The 13,665-nt window shown below is 39.4% G+C and overlaps 2 long non-coding RNA genes across 4 annotated transcripts in view; both read left to right on the top strand.

The window, feature by feature from the left end:
* LOC149441411 (uncharacterized) overlaps positions 1-13,665 on the top strand; it is a 648,839-nt gene that overhangs the window by 301,620 nt on the left and 333,554 nt on the right. The gene's annotated exons all lie outside the window — the stretch shown is intronic.
* On the top strand, positions 3,949-6,924 carry LOC149441412 (uncharacterized). Its single transcript, XR_016307384.1, has 2 exons — positions 3,949-4,188; positions 6,563-6,924. It is a non-coding gene; the product is annotated as an uncharacterized LOC149441412 (long non-coding RNA).

Below are 13,665 nucleotides of genomic sequence, written 5' to 3'. Positions count from 1 at the left end.
GGATGAGTGGTGCACATCCTTCATAGTCGCAGCTGCTGCTATTAACCCCGCCCCCCACCCCCAGCGCTAGAAGTTCACAACTGTGCGGGGTTTCTGGCACCAATGATAGTGGAGCAGTGGCACCACTGAAAGATGAATTATTTCAGTGACCAGAGACCAGCAGAACATGGGATACACATCAATAGAAGTGCTTTAATTAAAATCCTTGAAGGAAAGAAAAAGGGAAAAGGCGCCTTCTAAGTGCACTATCCAAGTAAACCTTATTAAACCACAGTTAAAAACACTCACAAAATGTGAATGTGTGAATGCCCATCAGTCATAGAGTGAAGAGAAGCCACTTGTTTGGCTGCCTAAAGGTTAATGATCCTGTTGCTGTTTGTATAATAACCAAGCTCACAATTTGTGGGCTGTGTATAAGAATATACTAACCATGGAGTTATTTCATGTCATTGAGAAAGCAAAATATGCCACATTAGAGGATCTATATATTATATTTCCTCAAGGTTATTTTACTAAAATATGTCCCATTTCAGCTCCCTTATATAGAGAACTCAGCAATAAATTTAGATGATTTCTACATAGTTGGCTTACTCTGGGATGGCTGCCACTTGTGCAATATAGGATTTTATGGGCATTTATAGACTGTATATGGACTTTACTATATGCCATGGTTTATTAGGTGAATCACAAGCCTTTTTGTGCGCTGATCATACATTTTCTAATAATTAAAATCCTTCCCTTATTACAATCTGTACTAAAGCAAATCATCTTCAGAGTCCCTGGTATGAGTTTGTGATTGCCCACTCAAGATCTGCGTTGTCTCAAATTATTTCATACTCCTTGCCTACTTGTTCCTGTTGATTATACAATCTGTCATAAACACTTGTGAAAGTGGGTAAGACAATAGCCAGGACTCAGCAACTACTCTCTAGTTACAAATGACTAAATATTTACCCAGCTTGCAGTTCAGGACAAGTCCAGATATAAAAGCATTGCGATTGCAGCACGATACAGTTCTTAGGACAATCACAAACATGTGTCACAACTTCTCGAACAAGGAGGTTTAACAAAACAAATGAAACAAAGTTCAGAAAACTGTAATGTTCAGGAAGTTCATTCCCACCTACCACCTACCCGTTGCCTCTGAAGTCTTCTAATGAGCATCTCAATTTGCACTGCTGCCACATTCATTCTCTTGTTTCTGACAGTGGGGGTTACTTACTGAAACTGGAGAGTGCAACATCTGTGCAACTCTGCACAGAAACCAATCAGATTCCAGGTTTTATTGCCAAAGCTTAATTAAAAAAGCTGAAGTTAGAAGCTGATTGGCTAGCATGCACAGCTGCACCAGTTTTAGTAAATCCCCCCCACCCACACTGTGTCCATTGTGAACCTAGTATAAATGTTCTGTCTCATCAGGCACCACTCACAACTCTCGCTCACACCTCGGTGTCCCATTCATGAGGACTTAATGTACCCCTACTGCAATGATGCTGGAAGGGCCCAAGGAACTCCCTCCGGCTGTTTAATGTACTCGGTCTGACCACTAGGCCATCATCTATACCAGCCTTCCAAAGAATACTTTCTCTCTGGACACCTCTTTTTTCCACCTTCGCTCAATATGTGACCATACCCCTGCCTTTTAGGCTCTCTCCTGGTAATTCTAAAGTGTCAGTCACAGTACCAGTGATACAACAACTTCAGGAAACATAGGGATATTGTCTCTACACACTACTGTAGATAAAAGTAGAAGTATACCTAAAGACGGCATGTTTATGTTGGGGTTCTTTTATTTATTTCATAGGTATGCTTTGTAATTACAAAATCAATAAAAATAATCCTAGAAAAATGCTATTTACCATTTAAATTTTGCATTAGAAAATAATATCCCATAAAATTACCTTCTATAAGTATTGTTGGAGACTGGAGAAATGCTTCATGAGACGGTCATCGATGGGAGACACATTATATAAAACTGCTAAAGATGACACAGTGCCTTCACAAATCAAAGCTTCCTCATTTGGTTCCATACAGTCCCCATAATAATACTTGTGTCACATTTGATTTTTCCCTCTGCAACATCTATTATAAAAGGTCAGTGGGAAAAAAAAATAGAAATGGAATGGGCAGCACAGGAAAATGATTATTGTGGAAGAAATAAACCAAGCCACATAGCTACTAGAACCTGGTCTTAACAATATTTTTCCTTCACTGGCTTAACCACTTCCTGTCTGGACACTTTTACCCCCTTCCTGTCCAAAGCAATTTTCAGCTTTCAGCGCTATCACACTTTGAATGACAATTGCGCAGTCATGCAACACTGTACCCATATAAATTTTTTACCATTTTTTTGAGACAGATAAAGCTTTATTTTTGTGGTATTTATTCACCATTGGGATTTTTATTTTTTTTGCTATGTAAATGAAAAAGTCCAAAAATTTTGAAAAAAAGTGTTTTTCTTATAAAATTTTCCAAATAAATAATCTTTCATCATAAATCTTGGCCGAAATGTATTTCGTTATCTTTTTAGTAAAAAAAAAATAAGCCAAATTAGTTTATAACCAAAAATTATAATTTTTAAACATTTTTTTTACATTTTTATTTTATTTTTTTATATTATTATTTTTGTTTTTGTTTTTTTGTTTTTTACATACTGTCACCCTAGCAGTACAGTGTCACCATGGTGACACTGTACTACTTGTGGGGGGTGATGAAGATTTTTTTTTTTTTTTTACAGTGATTGCTTTTACACCCATATAGGATGTAAAAGCAATCATTTCTCTTTCTCTCTGTCTGCATTCTTGCATCCATTGAGAAATACTGAGTGAGCTGTGATTGGTCACAGCTTGTCACATGGTACAAGGCTGTTGTGATCATTCACAGATTTCACATGTAGTAAGCAATGATGTCACAAGTGACATCTTGCTTACTACTTTGCATGTGATCACTGATTGGCCTATCAGTGATCACATGATCGGGACCTCGTACAGGGGTTCCGTCCGACGATCGGTGTCTCACTGTATCTGGAGGACACAGCGGGCACCAGATCGCGGTGCTGCGCGCTTCCAGGGAGCGCGCACAGCTAGAAATGGCGGGTGCCATTTATGAACGGCAACCCGCCCCTGGAATGCCACCGTCCTGCCCTTTATAAACAGCAGGCAGATGGCAAGTGGTTAAAGTGATACTAAAGGTTTCATTTTTTTTTTAAATAACAAACATGTCATACTTACCTGCTCTGTGCAATGGAATTGTACAGAGCAGCCCTGATCCTCCTCTTCCCAGGTCCCCCGCTGGTGCTCCTGGCTCCTCCCCCAGAGCAAGGTGATTGCTCTAGGGGTACTTGTGTGTGCTTGCTCCTGAGCCGCCTCTGTGTGTCCTTAAGAAACACAGAGCGCAACTCAGCCTCGCCCCCCACTCCCTCCTCAATGGTTGTGATTGACAGCAGTGGGAACCAATGGCTCCCACTGCTGTGTCTCAGCCAATGAGTAGGGAGAGACAAAGGAGAGCTTCTGCCCTTGTGCACATCGCTGGATTGCACTCGGATAAATATTAGGGGGGCTGAGGGGGAAGCTGCACACATAAGGTTTTTTACCTTCATGCATAGAATGCATGAAGGTAAAAAACCTTCAGGTTTTGTAACCACTTTAAGTAAGCTCCTAGGTACTGTAAACACAGATTCGATATGTGCGATTAATTTCGTTTAGATTAGTTTTTTGGACAAAAATTTAATTTTCTCATTTCATTTGTATGTACCTGAATCTCCGAGTGGACACAGAAACGAATGGCAACAAATCTGAAAAAAAGTTATAATGCAATTGCCTAATTCATTTCTTTTATTCGTTTCATTTAGATGACATCACATTATGCGATCGTAGTTTGGCAATTTTTAGGACAAATGTATTAAATCACAAAAATGGCCACTCACATTTTTAAAAAGAAGGCTCATCACCAAATGCACAGGACATAATCATTCATCTCTCAAAGGAGAAACGCCACAGCATCTGGTGTATCCAGTGACATTGATGAGGAAGCTGGCTGGGAACCATCCAACATCTGGAACGAGGGCTGGAACACACCATGGGCCGCAGAACTGGAAGGAAGAAACGCAGAGCATGCCCAATGCCAAATTTGAGCATGCACGCTCTTTTGTCTTGATGTTGGATGTTTTTCTAAAGTCTGCACTTAGAGGTGTTTCTCCTTTTGTTTCCTTCATTACTACAGCCAGCTTATGGAACTGTTTTTGGTTTTGTAATCACTACAGTGAATTGGACTCCATAGGACTGCTTTATTTGCTACAGTGTACTTATTTTTAAGGAGTGCTGATTCATTTGCGCCTATTCCTTTGTGATATTGTAAAATCAACTCATGCTATTTCTTTTGGTGGGTTGGACTAGCGTCCAAAAATATCAAATCCTTCAAATTACAATCCATCAAACGCTATAATACAGGGGTGTGCAAACTATGGCCCTCCAGCTGTTGAAGTACTGCAAGTCCCATCATTCCTCTGCCTCTGGGTGTCTTGCCTGTGGATGTCAGAATCTTGCAAGGCCTCATTGGACTTGCAGTTCCTCAACACCTGGAGAGCCATAGTTTGGACACCCCTGCTATAATATATTGAATATATGTTCAATCAAATTCCAAAAAATGAATCAGTTCAGCATAACAAATATGGTGAAATGAAATTCTTCAATTAACAAATGAATCCGAAACTAAACAAACGTTTTCGGCATGCACATGTCTAACGCAGACTGCTGTCTGCTGAGGGAATGAGGGCCGCACACTGAGTGCTTTGCTAATGTATCAAATCAGCCACTCATCTTTTTGCCCAAGCGGGTAAATCTCTGCCCAGGTAAATCTCTGCCTAGCACAGGCTTGGGGGGAAGATGTTTCTGTGGAGATTCCAGTTGACAGAACTGGCAAAATATTAAAAAAACAAACACAAAAGTGCTCTATGAATGGTAAAAACACATACTGTAATAGGTGATTCTATGTCTATACAAGAATTGTGATTCAAAGTATTTTAATTGTTTAAAAGGTGGAGTTATACTTTAAGTCGGATCCAGACAGTACATACACTAAATAGTAGGGCTGTGGAATTAAGCAATCTTTCACATGTACAGTAGTTCTGGGTGGGTCTACACCATGTTGTGTCTGAGACAAACAACTGAAAACTGAAACTTTTAAGCTGGTGCTTACTTTCAGGGACAAAAAGCATGTATACAAAATAAAATCCAGTAGTTTATTTGCTCATAATTCTCAGCACAGTACATTATTAAAAGTCATGACTCGTGAGATAGCATCCCGAGTGAAATTAGAACATATTGTTATTAATGACATCTTTTATATATCTCACCCAATGATCTCAACACATATAAACATGACTAAATATTAATTTGCATGGATTTAAGTTTCATGGCATATAATGGTTGCGTTGTGTGAGTGGGTAAGGTTGCATCTCTATGCGTTTCACATTATAGCTTCCTCAGGAGACAACACGGTTTGTTAGAGTTAACATTAGAAGATGCGATAAATACATCCATTACCTATCTGACTTATGTAATACAAAGTTCTTCATATCAATGAACATGTTATTACCTATACTACATACTCACAGTATGTTCTACATATCTCAAGAAATATGATTAATGTGGTCCAAAGCCAACTAGGGGTAAAAGAGAGGGGTACTAAGCAGAGGATCCCACAGGGAGGAAGGAGAACACCAAAGGAGCCAGAGGTAACTGTTCACATAAACTGATCTGCTAACAAATAAAAAGCCATACAATATATATAAACTGTGACTCTATATACACTCATCGGCCACTTTATGAGGTACACCTTGCTAGTACCGTATTGGACCCCCTTTTACCTTTAGAATTGCCTTAATTCTCCATGACATAGATTCAACAAGGTGTTGGAAACATTCTTCAGAGACTTTGGTCCATATTGACATGAGTTACTATTACCTTTCTATAATCTCGAACCAGTTTGCCCATTCTCCTCTGACCTCTGACATCAACAAGGCATTTTAGTCCACACAACTACCGCTCACTGGATATTTTCTCTATTTTTGGACCATTATCTGTAAACCCTAGATATGGTTGTGCGTGAAAATTCCAGTAGATCATCAGATTTTGAAATACTTAGAACAGCCCGTCTGGCACCAATAACCATGCCACATTCAAAGTCACTTTAATCCCCTTTCTTCCCCGTTCTGATGCTGTGTTTGAACTTCAGCAAGTTGTCTTGACCACGTTATGCCATGTGATTGGCTGATTAGGAATTTGTGTTACCAAGCAATTGACCAAGGAATTGTACCTAATAAAGTGTCTGGTGAGTGTATGTTCCTAAATATTTCAGGACAGATAAAAGGTGCATATGAATAACACTTGATTTATATGTAATCCAAGAGTATAAAAATACTAACTTTACATCAGCAGGATCCCCATTGTGGTAGGTACCTATAATGTATGAACAGTTCTTAATTAGAGATCTATAACATACATGCTATAAATAAAATGGCCTAAATCCAAATGAAATATCATTTACATCTTGGTCTGTTTAGGTTGGATGGACCGATTGCAAGAAGTTTTGTGTCCAGGTTCACTTTTGCAGACCTGACCAGATGTGAGCGAACATAGGCGGACACATGTCTGTTTACATCCAGGCTCCCATAGGGATACATGAGTCAGTTTCTCCTGCATTACAAGATGGAGTCAAAAACAGAATGGACCCAAGAATGCTTTTTTTAGACTCACCTGTTGAGATGAAATGGAGGGCACCCTTGTGAAAGGGGCCTTATACTCACCTGGCCAGCACTTCTTTAGGCCTCCTACACACATATGTAATGTTTTACTGATGTTTATACTCAGGATCTTGTTGACAGGAAGATCCTGAATTCAATTTTCAATAAAGACCTTTCTTTTACATGCGTATAGGGGCATAAATCTGTGTATATACATGTTTAAAATTTTTCATCATCCTCTTCTAGCTGCCAGTATTGCAAAATATGCATATATATATGTATATGCATGTACATAAATGCACTCAAACATAAAACTTTCTATTTTTTATTATATGGCTCTCTACCCATCACTATGTTACTGATCTTTACATGGCTGTGTGCATTGTTTCATAGCTACTTGAAGACTGGGCCTATTTGGCACTTTTTGTTTAAATGTAACAATTGGTATTTTTTGCTAGAAAACTTCTTAGAACCCCTATATATATATATATATATATATATATATATATATATATATATATATATATATATATTAAAGCAGAGGCCCTAGAGGATATAATAGGGTGTCGCACTTTTTTATGTCACACGTATTTCCACAGTGGTTTTTCAAATGCAATTTTTTTGGGGAAAAATACACTTTTTAAAATGTTATTAAAAAAAACAAACAAACTATTTTTTGGTAAAATATAAAAGATTATGTTATGTCGAGTAAATGGATAACAAACATGTCATACTTTAAAATTTTGCAATGTTGACAAACTACGAAAATGTTGCTATCCATAGGTGATGTTTCAAAGCCTTTACAGGTTATCACTTTAGATTTACAGAGGATGTCTGGTGCTAGAATTATTGCCCATGACCTGATGTTCGTGGTGTTACCTGACATGTGTGGAACGCTCGCTGCTTGCGTGTGTGCGGGACCGACGTGTTCGCCTTTGTGAATTGTTTTATTTTTATCTATTTGTTTATTTTTTATTTTTACACTGTTGTTGTACGATTTTTTTTAATGTAAACATCCCTTGTGACAGCCATAGGCATGTGACAGGTGCTCTTTATGGAGAGATCTGGGGTCAGTAAGACCCCAATTCCCTCATCTGCCCTTAAAAGCAGTTGATCACACCAAGATTGGTATGATCAAATGCTTTCTTCTTTAAAAATGGCACTCTTTACATCCGGGCAAACTGGAAATGATGTAAGGTCATTGCTGCCGGCTCCCCATATCATGAATGGAGCTCTATGATTAGCCGGCGGAAGTGCTGGATGGTCGATCAGGTGTCCTGGTGAAGCTGGACAGTCCGTTAAAGCGTCCTCACCTGTGACAGTGCTTGAGTCAACCACCCGATTCTTAGAAATGAACACTGTTAGAAAATTCTATTCAGCTATGTATTCCTAAGTCAAAAAAGTACCTACTATGGCTTTCAGTTTTCCTCAAATCTCCAAATTCCTTTTTTTTTTAATTTTTGCTGCTGTGATCCAACTTCCTGTTAGAGGGTGGCTACCTTCAGGCTCCATGGTCCCATTGTATGGAAGAGCATAGGCACCCTTTCTTGAGTTGGACTATAGACTGTGGACTGTGAGATGTGTAGTGTGCACAGAGCAGTGCATATGACATCTAACATACACTGCACATTCCAAACAAATAAAAGTGAGGGGGAAGAGGAGAGTTTCGGAAAGGATGCAGAAAAACACAGTAAGAAATGATTTAATGAAAAATACAGCTATTAAGTTTTGGATGTGATGTGGATTATTTTTGGAGAATAGGGATATTGTTTGTGTAACTTTAAGTGCCGTTTTGGTTGACATTTATAAAAGACTCTGTCACCTTGCCCTGAACCTATAACCATTATGCATTGAAAGGGCTTCAAAATGTAGAATAAATCTGATATCATATCATGTCTACTTCACAGACTATGTTTCATGATTCAGTCTGACAATTACTTTCTCATGGCTCTCCTCTCACCTCTTTTAGTCTTTTTGGCCTCTTTTCCCCCACTTTTGCCAGAAAAAGCTGTGTCTGATATTAGCGCCAATATAAATAATAACATTTCGACTGGCAAGTTAACAAATTCAAATCTGGATATTGCATGTTTAATCATGCTTGGATTTTTCTTCAATGCATTTGTATTCAGAGTCTTTCAGAAATTTTTGCTAAAAATAGTGCTTTGTAATTGTTGTTTTTTTTATTAATTTATGGTATAGATTACCTCCAATCACTACAGGAATATGGCAGACAAGGGTTCAGTAGAATTTCTTGATTGTACATCACAATACACAGTCTGGGAATTCAGTCACCAATGAGTTATGTATCTACCTTCAGATGTTTGGAAAAAGCAAAGCAAAGCTGCAGGGATAGCCAAGCATAACCCCTCCCACTCCCAGCATACCTATAGTTCTTTGCTAGTGTCCTTGACTGATCCATGTTTTCCCTTTGTCTCAGAAAACTTTGTTCCTTTGTTCTCATTGAATTTCTTGTAGTAAGACATACATTGTGTTTCTTCCATCTGGCAGTGGAGCCCTGTTCCTGAAGATACCATTATGAGGTGAGCTCACCCAGAGGGTGTAGATGTAGATGGAGCTTGTTTGCTTTAAGTCCACCATCAACCTGTGGTGGTCCATGTGCTTGAATTTAGGTGAGCTTGTGCAGAGAACAGTTAAATGTTTTTCAAATTTAAGCTTGGTGCTTTTGCTCCTGGGCTGCAACTCGGGAACCCTGGCGTGCCTGCTCAGTCTTCCTCCTTGCAATCTATTCTGTGCAACAGCTCCCCACTACCTGCTTCCACAGACCATAGCTCAGAGTGATCTCGGAATGCACTACAGGCCCTCTGTTGAGGGTTCTGGGCACAGGACTGCTGTGACTACCCCTAAAGTGTCCCCTCATGTATATGGGAAATTGGAAACTTATGGAGACTGGGGCTTCGGGACCTGAAAGCTCTAATTCTGCTAACGGTCCAGAGAGGATCTGTTTGGTTCCTTTTAGGAATCCTGACATGGTCAGTCTGGACTGTTGCACCCTCCCCCTCTTATTTATCCAGGGGGGAGTTTGCTTCAACCATGTCTGAGTTTTGGGAATTTTTTGGCCTTTTAGAGACCTCAGACCACAGGAGCTGTTAATGAACCCCTTTATCTTCACATCCAGAATCTGTCTCTGATCTTCATTTGGTTGCCTTTAAGCTCCCTGCTGAGGAAAAGGAGAATGGTGCCACATCCAGAACTGAGAATTTGACACAAGAAGAGGTGAACAGCATTCCCTTAAAGCTCATTAAGATATTATTTCTATCCTTTTGGGATCACTATGTGTGTATTTAAAATTAAAAACTAGAGTTGCCTCTGTTGACCTTGCCAAGATCACTAGTATGGGTTCCTTAAAGTGCGCCCTATTTTGCAAAATCTTTCCCTATACATTTGCTGCTTTAGCTTGTGTTGTATGGTGACTGGCAACTGACTGGCCTCGCTCTGATAAAGTCTTCATACCCCCCCCCCCCCCAATCTTTTGCTCATCAATATCCTGTTAAGGAGGGGTTCTTAAAGAAGTGGGCTGTTTGAGGTCTAGACTTAAACATTTCCCGCCTTAACAAAACAGTGAACAGACTGACCTCTATTACAGGTGTCTATTGGGAATATTAGTGGAGTTGCTGGTAATATGCATTCTGATGAGGGCTTCCATATGGAACAGTTATCTCTGGGAAAATAGGAGTGATGATCTGAAGATTTCTCCTGTTTTAAAGGACATCTGTCTTTAATCTGCTTACAGTAAAGCTTAAAAAGGAGCTTCACTCCCATGTGTTAATTTTATTCTGTCTCTTCTTACCTATTCCTCTGGACTATTGTCAGTTAACATACTCACAGCCTGAAAATCCAGCGTTGCTGTGCTGTAATCCCCTGCTCAGCTGCCATGTGCCCTGTCCTGCACCACCATCCTCCCTTTTTACTTCAATGGGAGTCGGCAATCTCTTGCTGGTTCTTGCAGCCACCCCCTGGAGGGAGAAATACAATGGGGCAAAGTGCTTTTTTTCAGTGAAAGTCTGCTTTAAAGCAGCACAAAAGCTTTTTTTTTTTGCAATCTCTGCTACCTATTTATAAAAAGTGCAAGCAAAGCTAAAAATGCATCTCTCAACAGGAGGACTCAGTAATCTTTTCGACCTAAGGGTTCAACTTCACTGGCAGGATATCCCCAGAGGTCATAGATTTTTCCCCACCTCCTCCTATGTCAAGGCCTTCTAACGTGTTATGGCAGAGGAGATGAAGTAAATCCATGAATAAGCTTGATTAAGGTTCAGCTACTGGTTGGGTAATAGACTCCATTCACAGTTAGCGGTTCAAGTACGTGCATCAAAACGCACAGAAAATGCGTGTTTTGTTGTGAGTTTCAGAAAGGCACTGCAGACACGTGTCTTGCTTGCAGTGCCATTATTTGCTAATGCTACCCCAAGCATGGCTAGCAGGCATTTTGTACCTTGGCAAACGCACTACAAATGTGCCAAAACACGGAGTGAAAAAACACACCAAGCTCCGCTCCACAAAAGGTTTTGGAGTTTCTTTGGTGTGTTTGTCACATGAAGGACAGTCCATTTAAGCACTTCCAATCAGTTGTTTGCATATATACTGCATCTCGGCGGAGAAAAAAAGTTATATAAAACAGCAATGTTTTGGAATACTCAAAAATTTCCAGGGTTTTTTTGGCCTCTTGCACACTGTTACCCATTGTTTTCAATGTGCCTGTACTCGGAAATAAAGGGAAATACAAAGAAGCACAAAAACTCGCAAGTGATATACAGCCAATCCTGGTGTTTTTTCTGCCAGGAATATCTGATGCTCATACATTGTGCAGGAGGCCCATTACTTACTAGATATGCAGTTTAATTATACATAGTGCCTTTTTAAGGAAATATGGGCTATTTTATGTTATGCATTTATATAACATAAGATATAAGGCGAGTTCAGATAATAAGGTAGCTGCTAGCACAAAAAAGCAAGGTAACAAACCTACAGTAGTCAATTTCAATGTAAGTGCAGCGATCAAGCAGAGGGGCAAATGGAATCACAAAGTGCTTATGTGAATAAAAGTGTAACATACAATATTCAAGTGCCATATATCTAATAAAACGTCTCAGATCATATAAAATCATAGAATCATAAAAGTTTAAATAATCTGAACTTAAATAGTGAATATAAATAGTTCATAGCACTACAGGTCACAGAAGTGCCAAAAAGTACGTGTGTGCTTATCAGCAATAATAGTGATAATAAATAGACTACTGGTCACAGCAAAGCCCGGTGATCGTGGAACTACAAAGTGCACCGATATCAGCTGGGATGCTCGAGAGTGCTCACGATCCAATTGGGACTCCACCAGCCTATATGGATGTGCACTCACCAGAACGCTACTTGTAAATAGTGTTAATGCTGATCCTTATGGGGGTCTCAGGAAGCCATAAATAGGGTCCGGAATTCTCCAGGGTCAGGGCTATGCAAAACCAGCAAAAGATCCTCCTAGGGGGAAGAGCTCACCATCGAGCCTGTGGTGGCCGCCATCTTACGCTCGCTGTGCTCCGGAGCCCTCCTTTCGGTGATAAGCACACACATACTTTTTGGCACTTCTGTGACCTGTAATTCCGCGGACTATTTATATTCACTATTTAAGTTCAGATTTTTAGAACTTTTATGATTCTATAATTTTATATGATCTGAGATGTTTATTAGATATATATCATTTGTATGTTACACTTTTATTCACATGATTCCATATGTTATGCATTTGTTGGTATGGATACTATTTACATACATGGTAGCCAGACAAACTATAATAGGTTTTTAGTCCTGACTGTAGATAGTAAAGAAAATACACAAAACCACTAAACATTCCCTCTATCGTGAAGTAGCTTTTTTTGTTTTAGGTATAGTGATTTTCTTAACATTAATTTATTCAGTTTAGAAGAAATGTAATTTTGAAACATTGTATTTCAGGTGTTCTCAGTGGACTTGTACCATTCTACTCAGAAGTGATATTTCAGTTATAGGCGCAGGCCAGTGGGCCAGATTTACTGGCTTTTCTTATTTCTTGAAGACTTTGACAGTGAGACCCTTCTGATCTGTCTGCCTTTGAAATGCTTTCCTCCTGTTTCACAGTGTGTGTTCCAACCCTTACTTCTGCATTACTCATAAAGAAATTACATAAGGATGGGGGACCCATTGAAAGTGCTATGGCACCACTGAGTTCACACCTCTGAAAATCCTAAGAGAAATAAATAACAGTTAAAAACATGATCAAATATAGCACACCTATCCTGCCTGCCTACCCTTCCACCTTCAAATCCTATCCTATTCATTGGATCCTCACCTCGTACTGTAGATTTCTTAGAAGCCATCTTCTGACTGTAAGCTAATTTGATCACAAGGACTAAGCCTAAGGATTGATTTGTTAAATTTGCCAAGCTTTGGGAAACTAGTCATATAGGCTCAACTAGTGCCATGATGTCATCAGAAAGTAGGTACCACTAGTATACAGCTTTAGGGCTCATGTTAATAGGTGTTATTATGTTATTCTGATACAATTGTTGAATGGCAAAAGCAGCTCTTTCTCTGCAGTTCAGAAGGTCATGATGGGTCCAAAGAAACAAGAAAGCTTGTGCTAGCAGCATTTCACTAATTTGACTGGCTACCTAAATGCAGGAATTTTTCGTTTTTTGAGTCCAAAGGAAAGAAGCGCAGCACAAATGAGTCATAAGAAATATCTGAACTGTCATGTGTACTGCTCATTTAAAGTCAATGGGATTTTGCTGAAATGCATTTGACGTGCGTTCAAATGCAGCAAAACAACGCCTGGCATCTTTGACCTGTTACGAACATCACAGATAGCTTGAATGGTCAACATAGGGTTGTGGATTAGGGAGATCAAAGTGGTTGAGGTGAACTTACAAAACATT

The sequence above is a fragment of the Staurois parvus genome, unplaced genomic scaffold (assembly GCF_062004578.1).
Source record: "Staurois parvus isolate SC_StPar_1 unplaced genomic scaffold, SC_StPar_1.0 ptg000988l, whole genome shotgun sequence".
Classification (NCBI taxonomy): domain Eukaryota; kingdom Metazoa; phylum Chordata; class Amphibia; order Anura; family Ranidae; genus Staurois; species Staurois parvus.
Note: the sequence above shows the minus strand (reverse complement) of the source record. Positions and strands in the feature narration are given on the sequence as shown.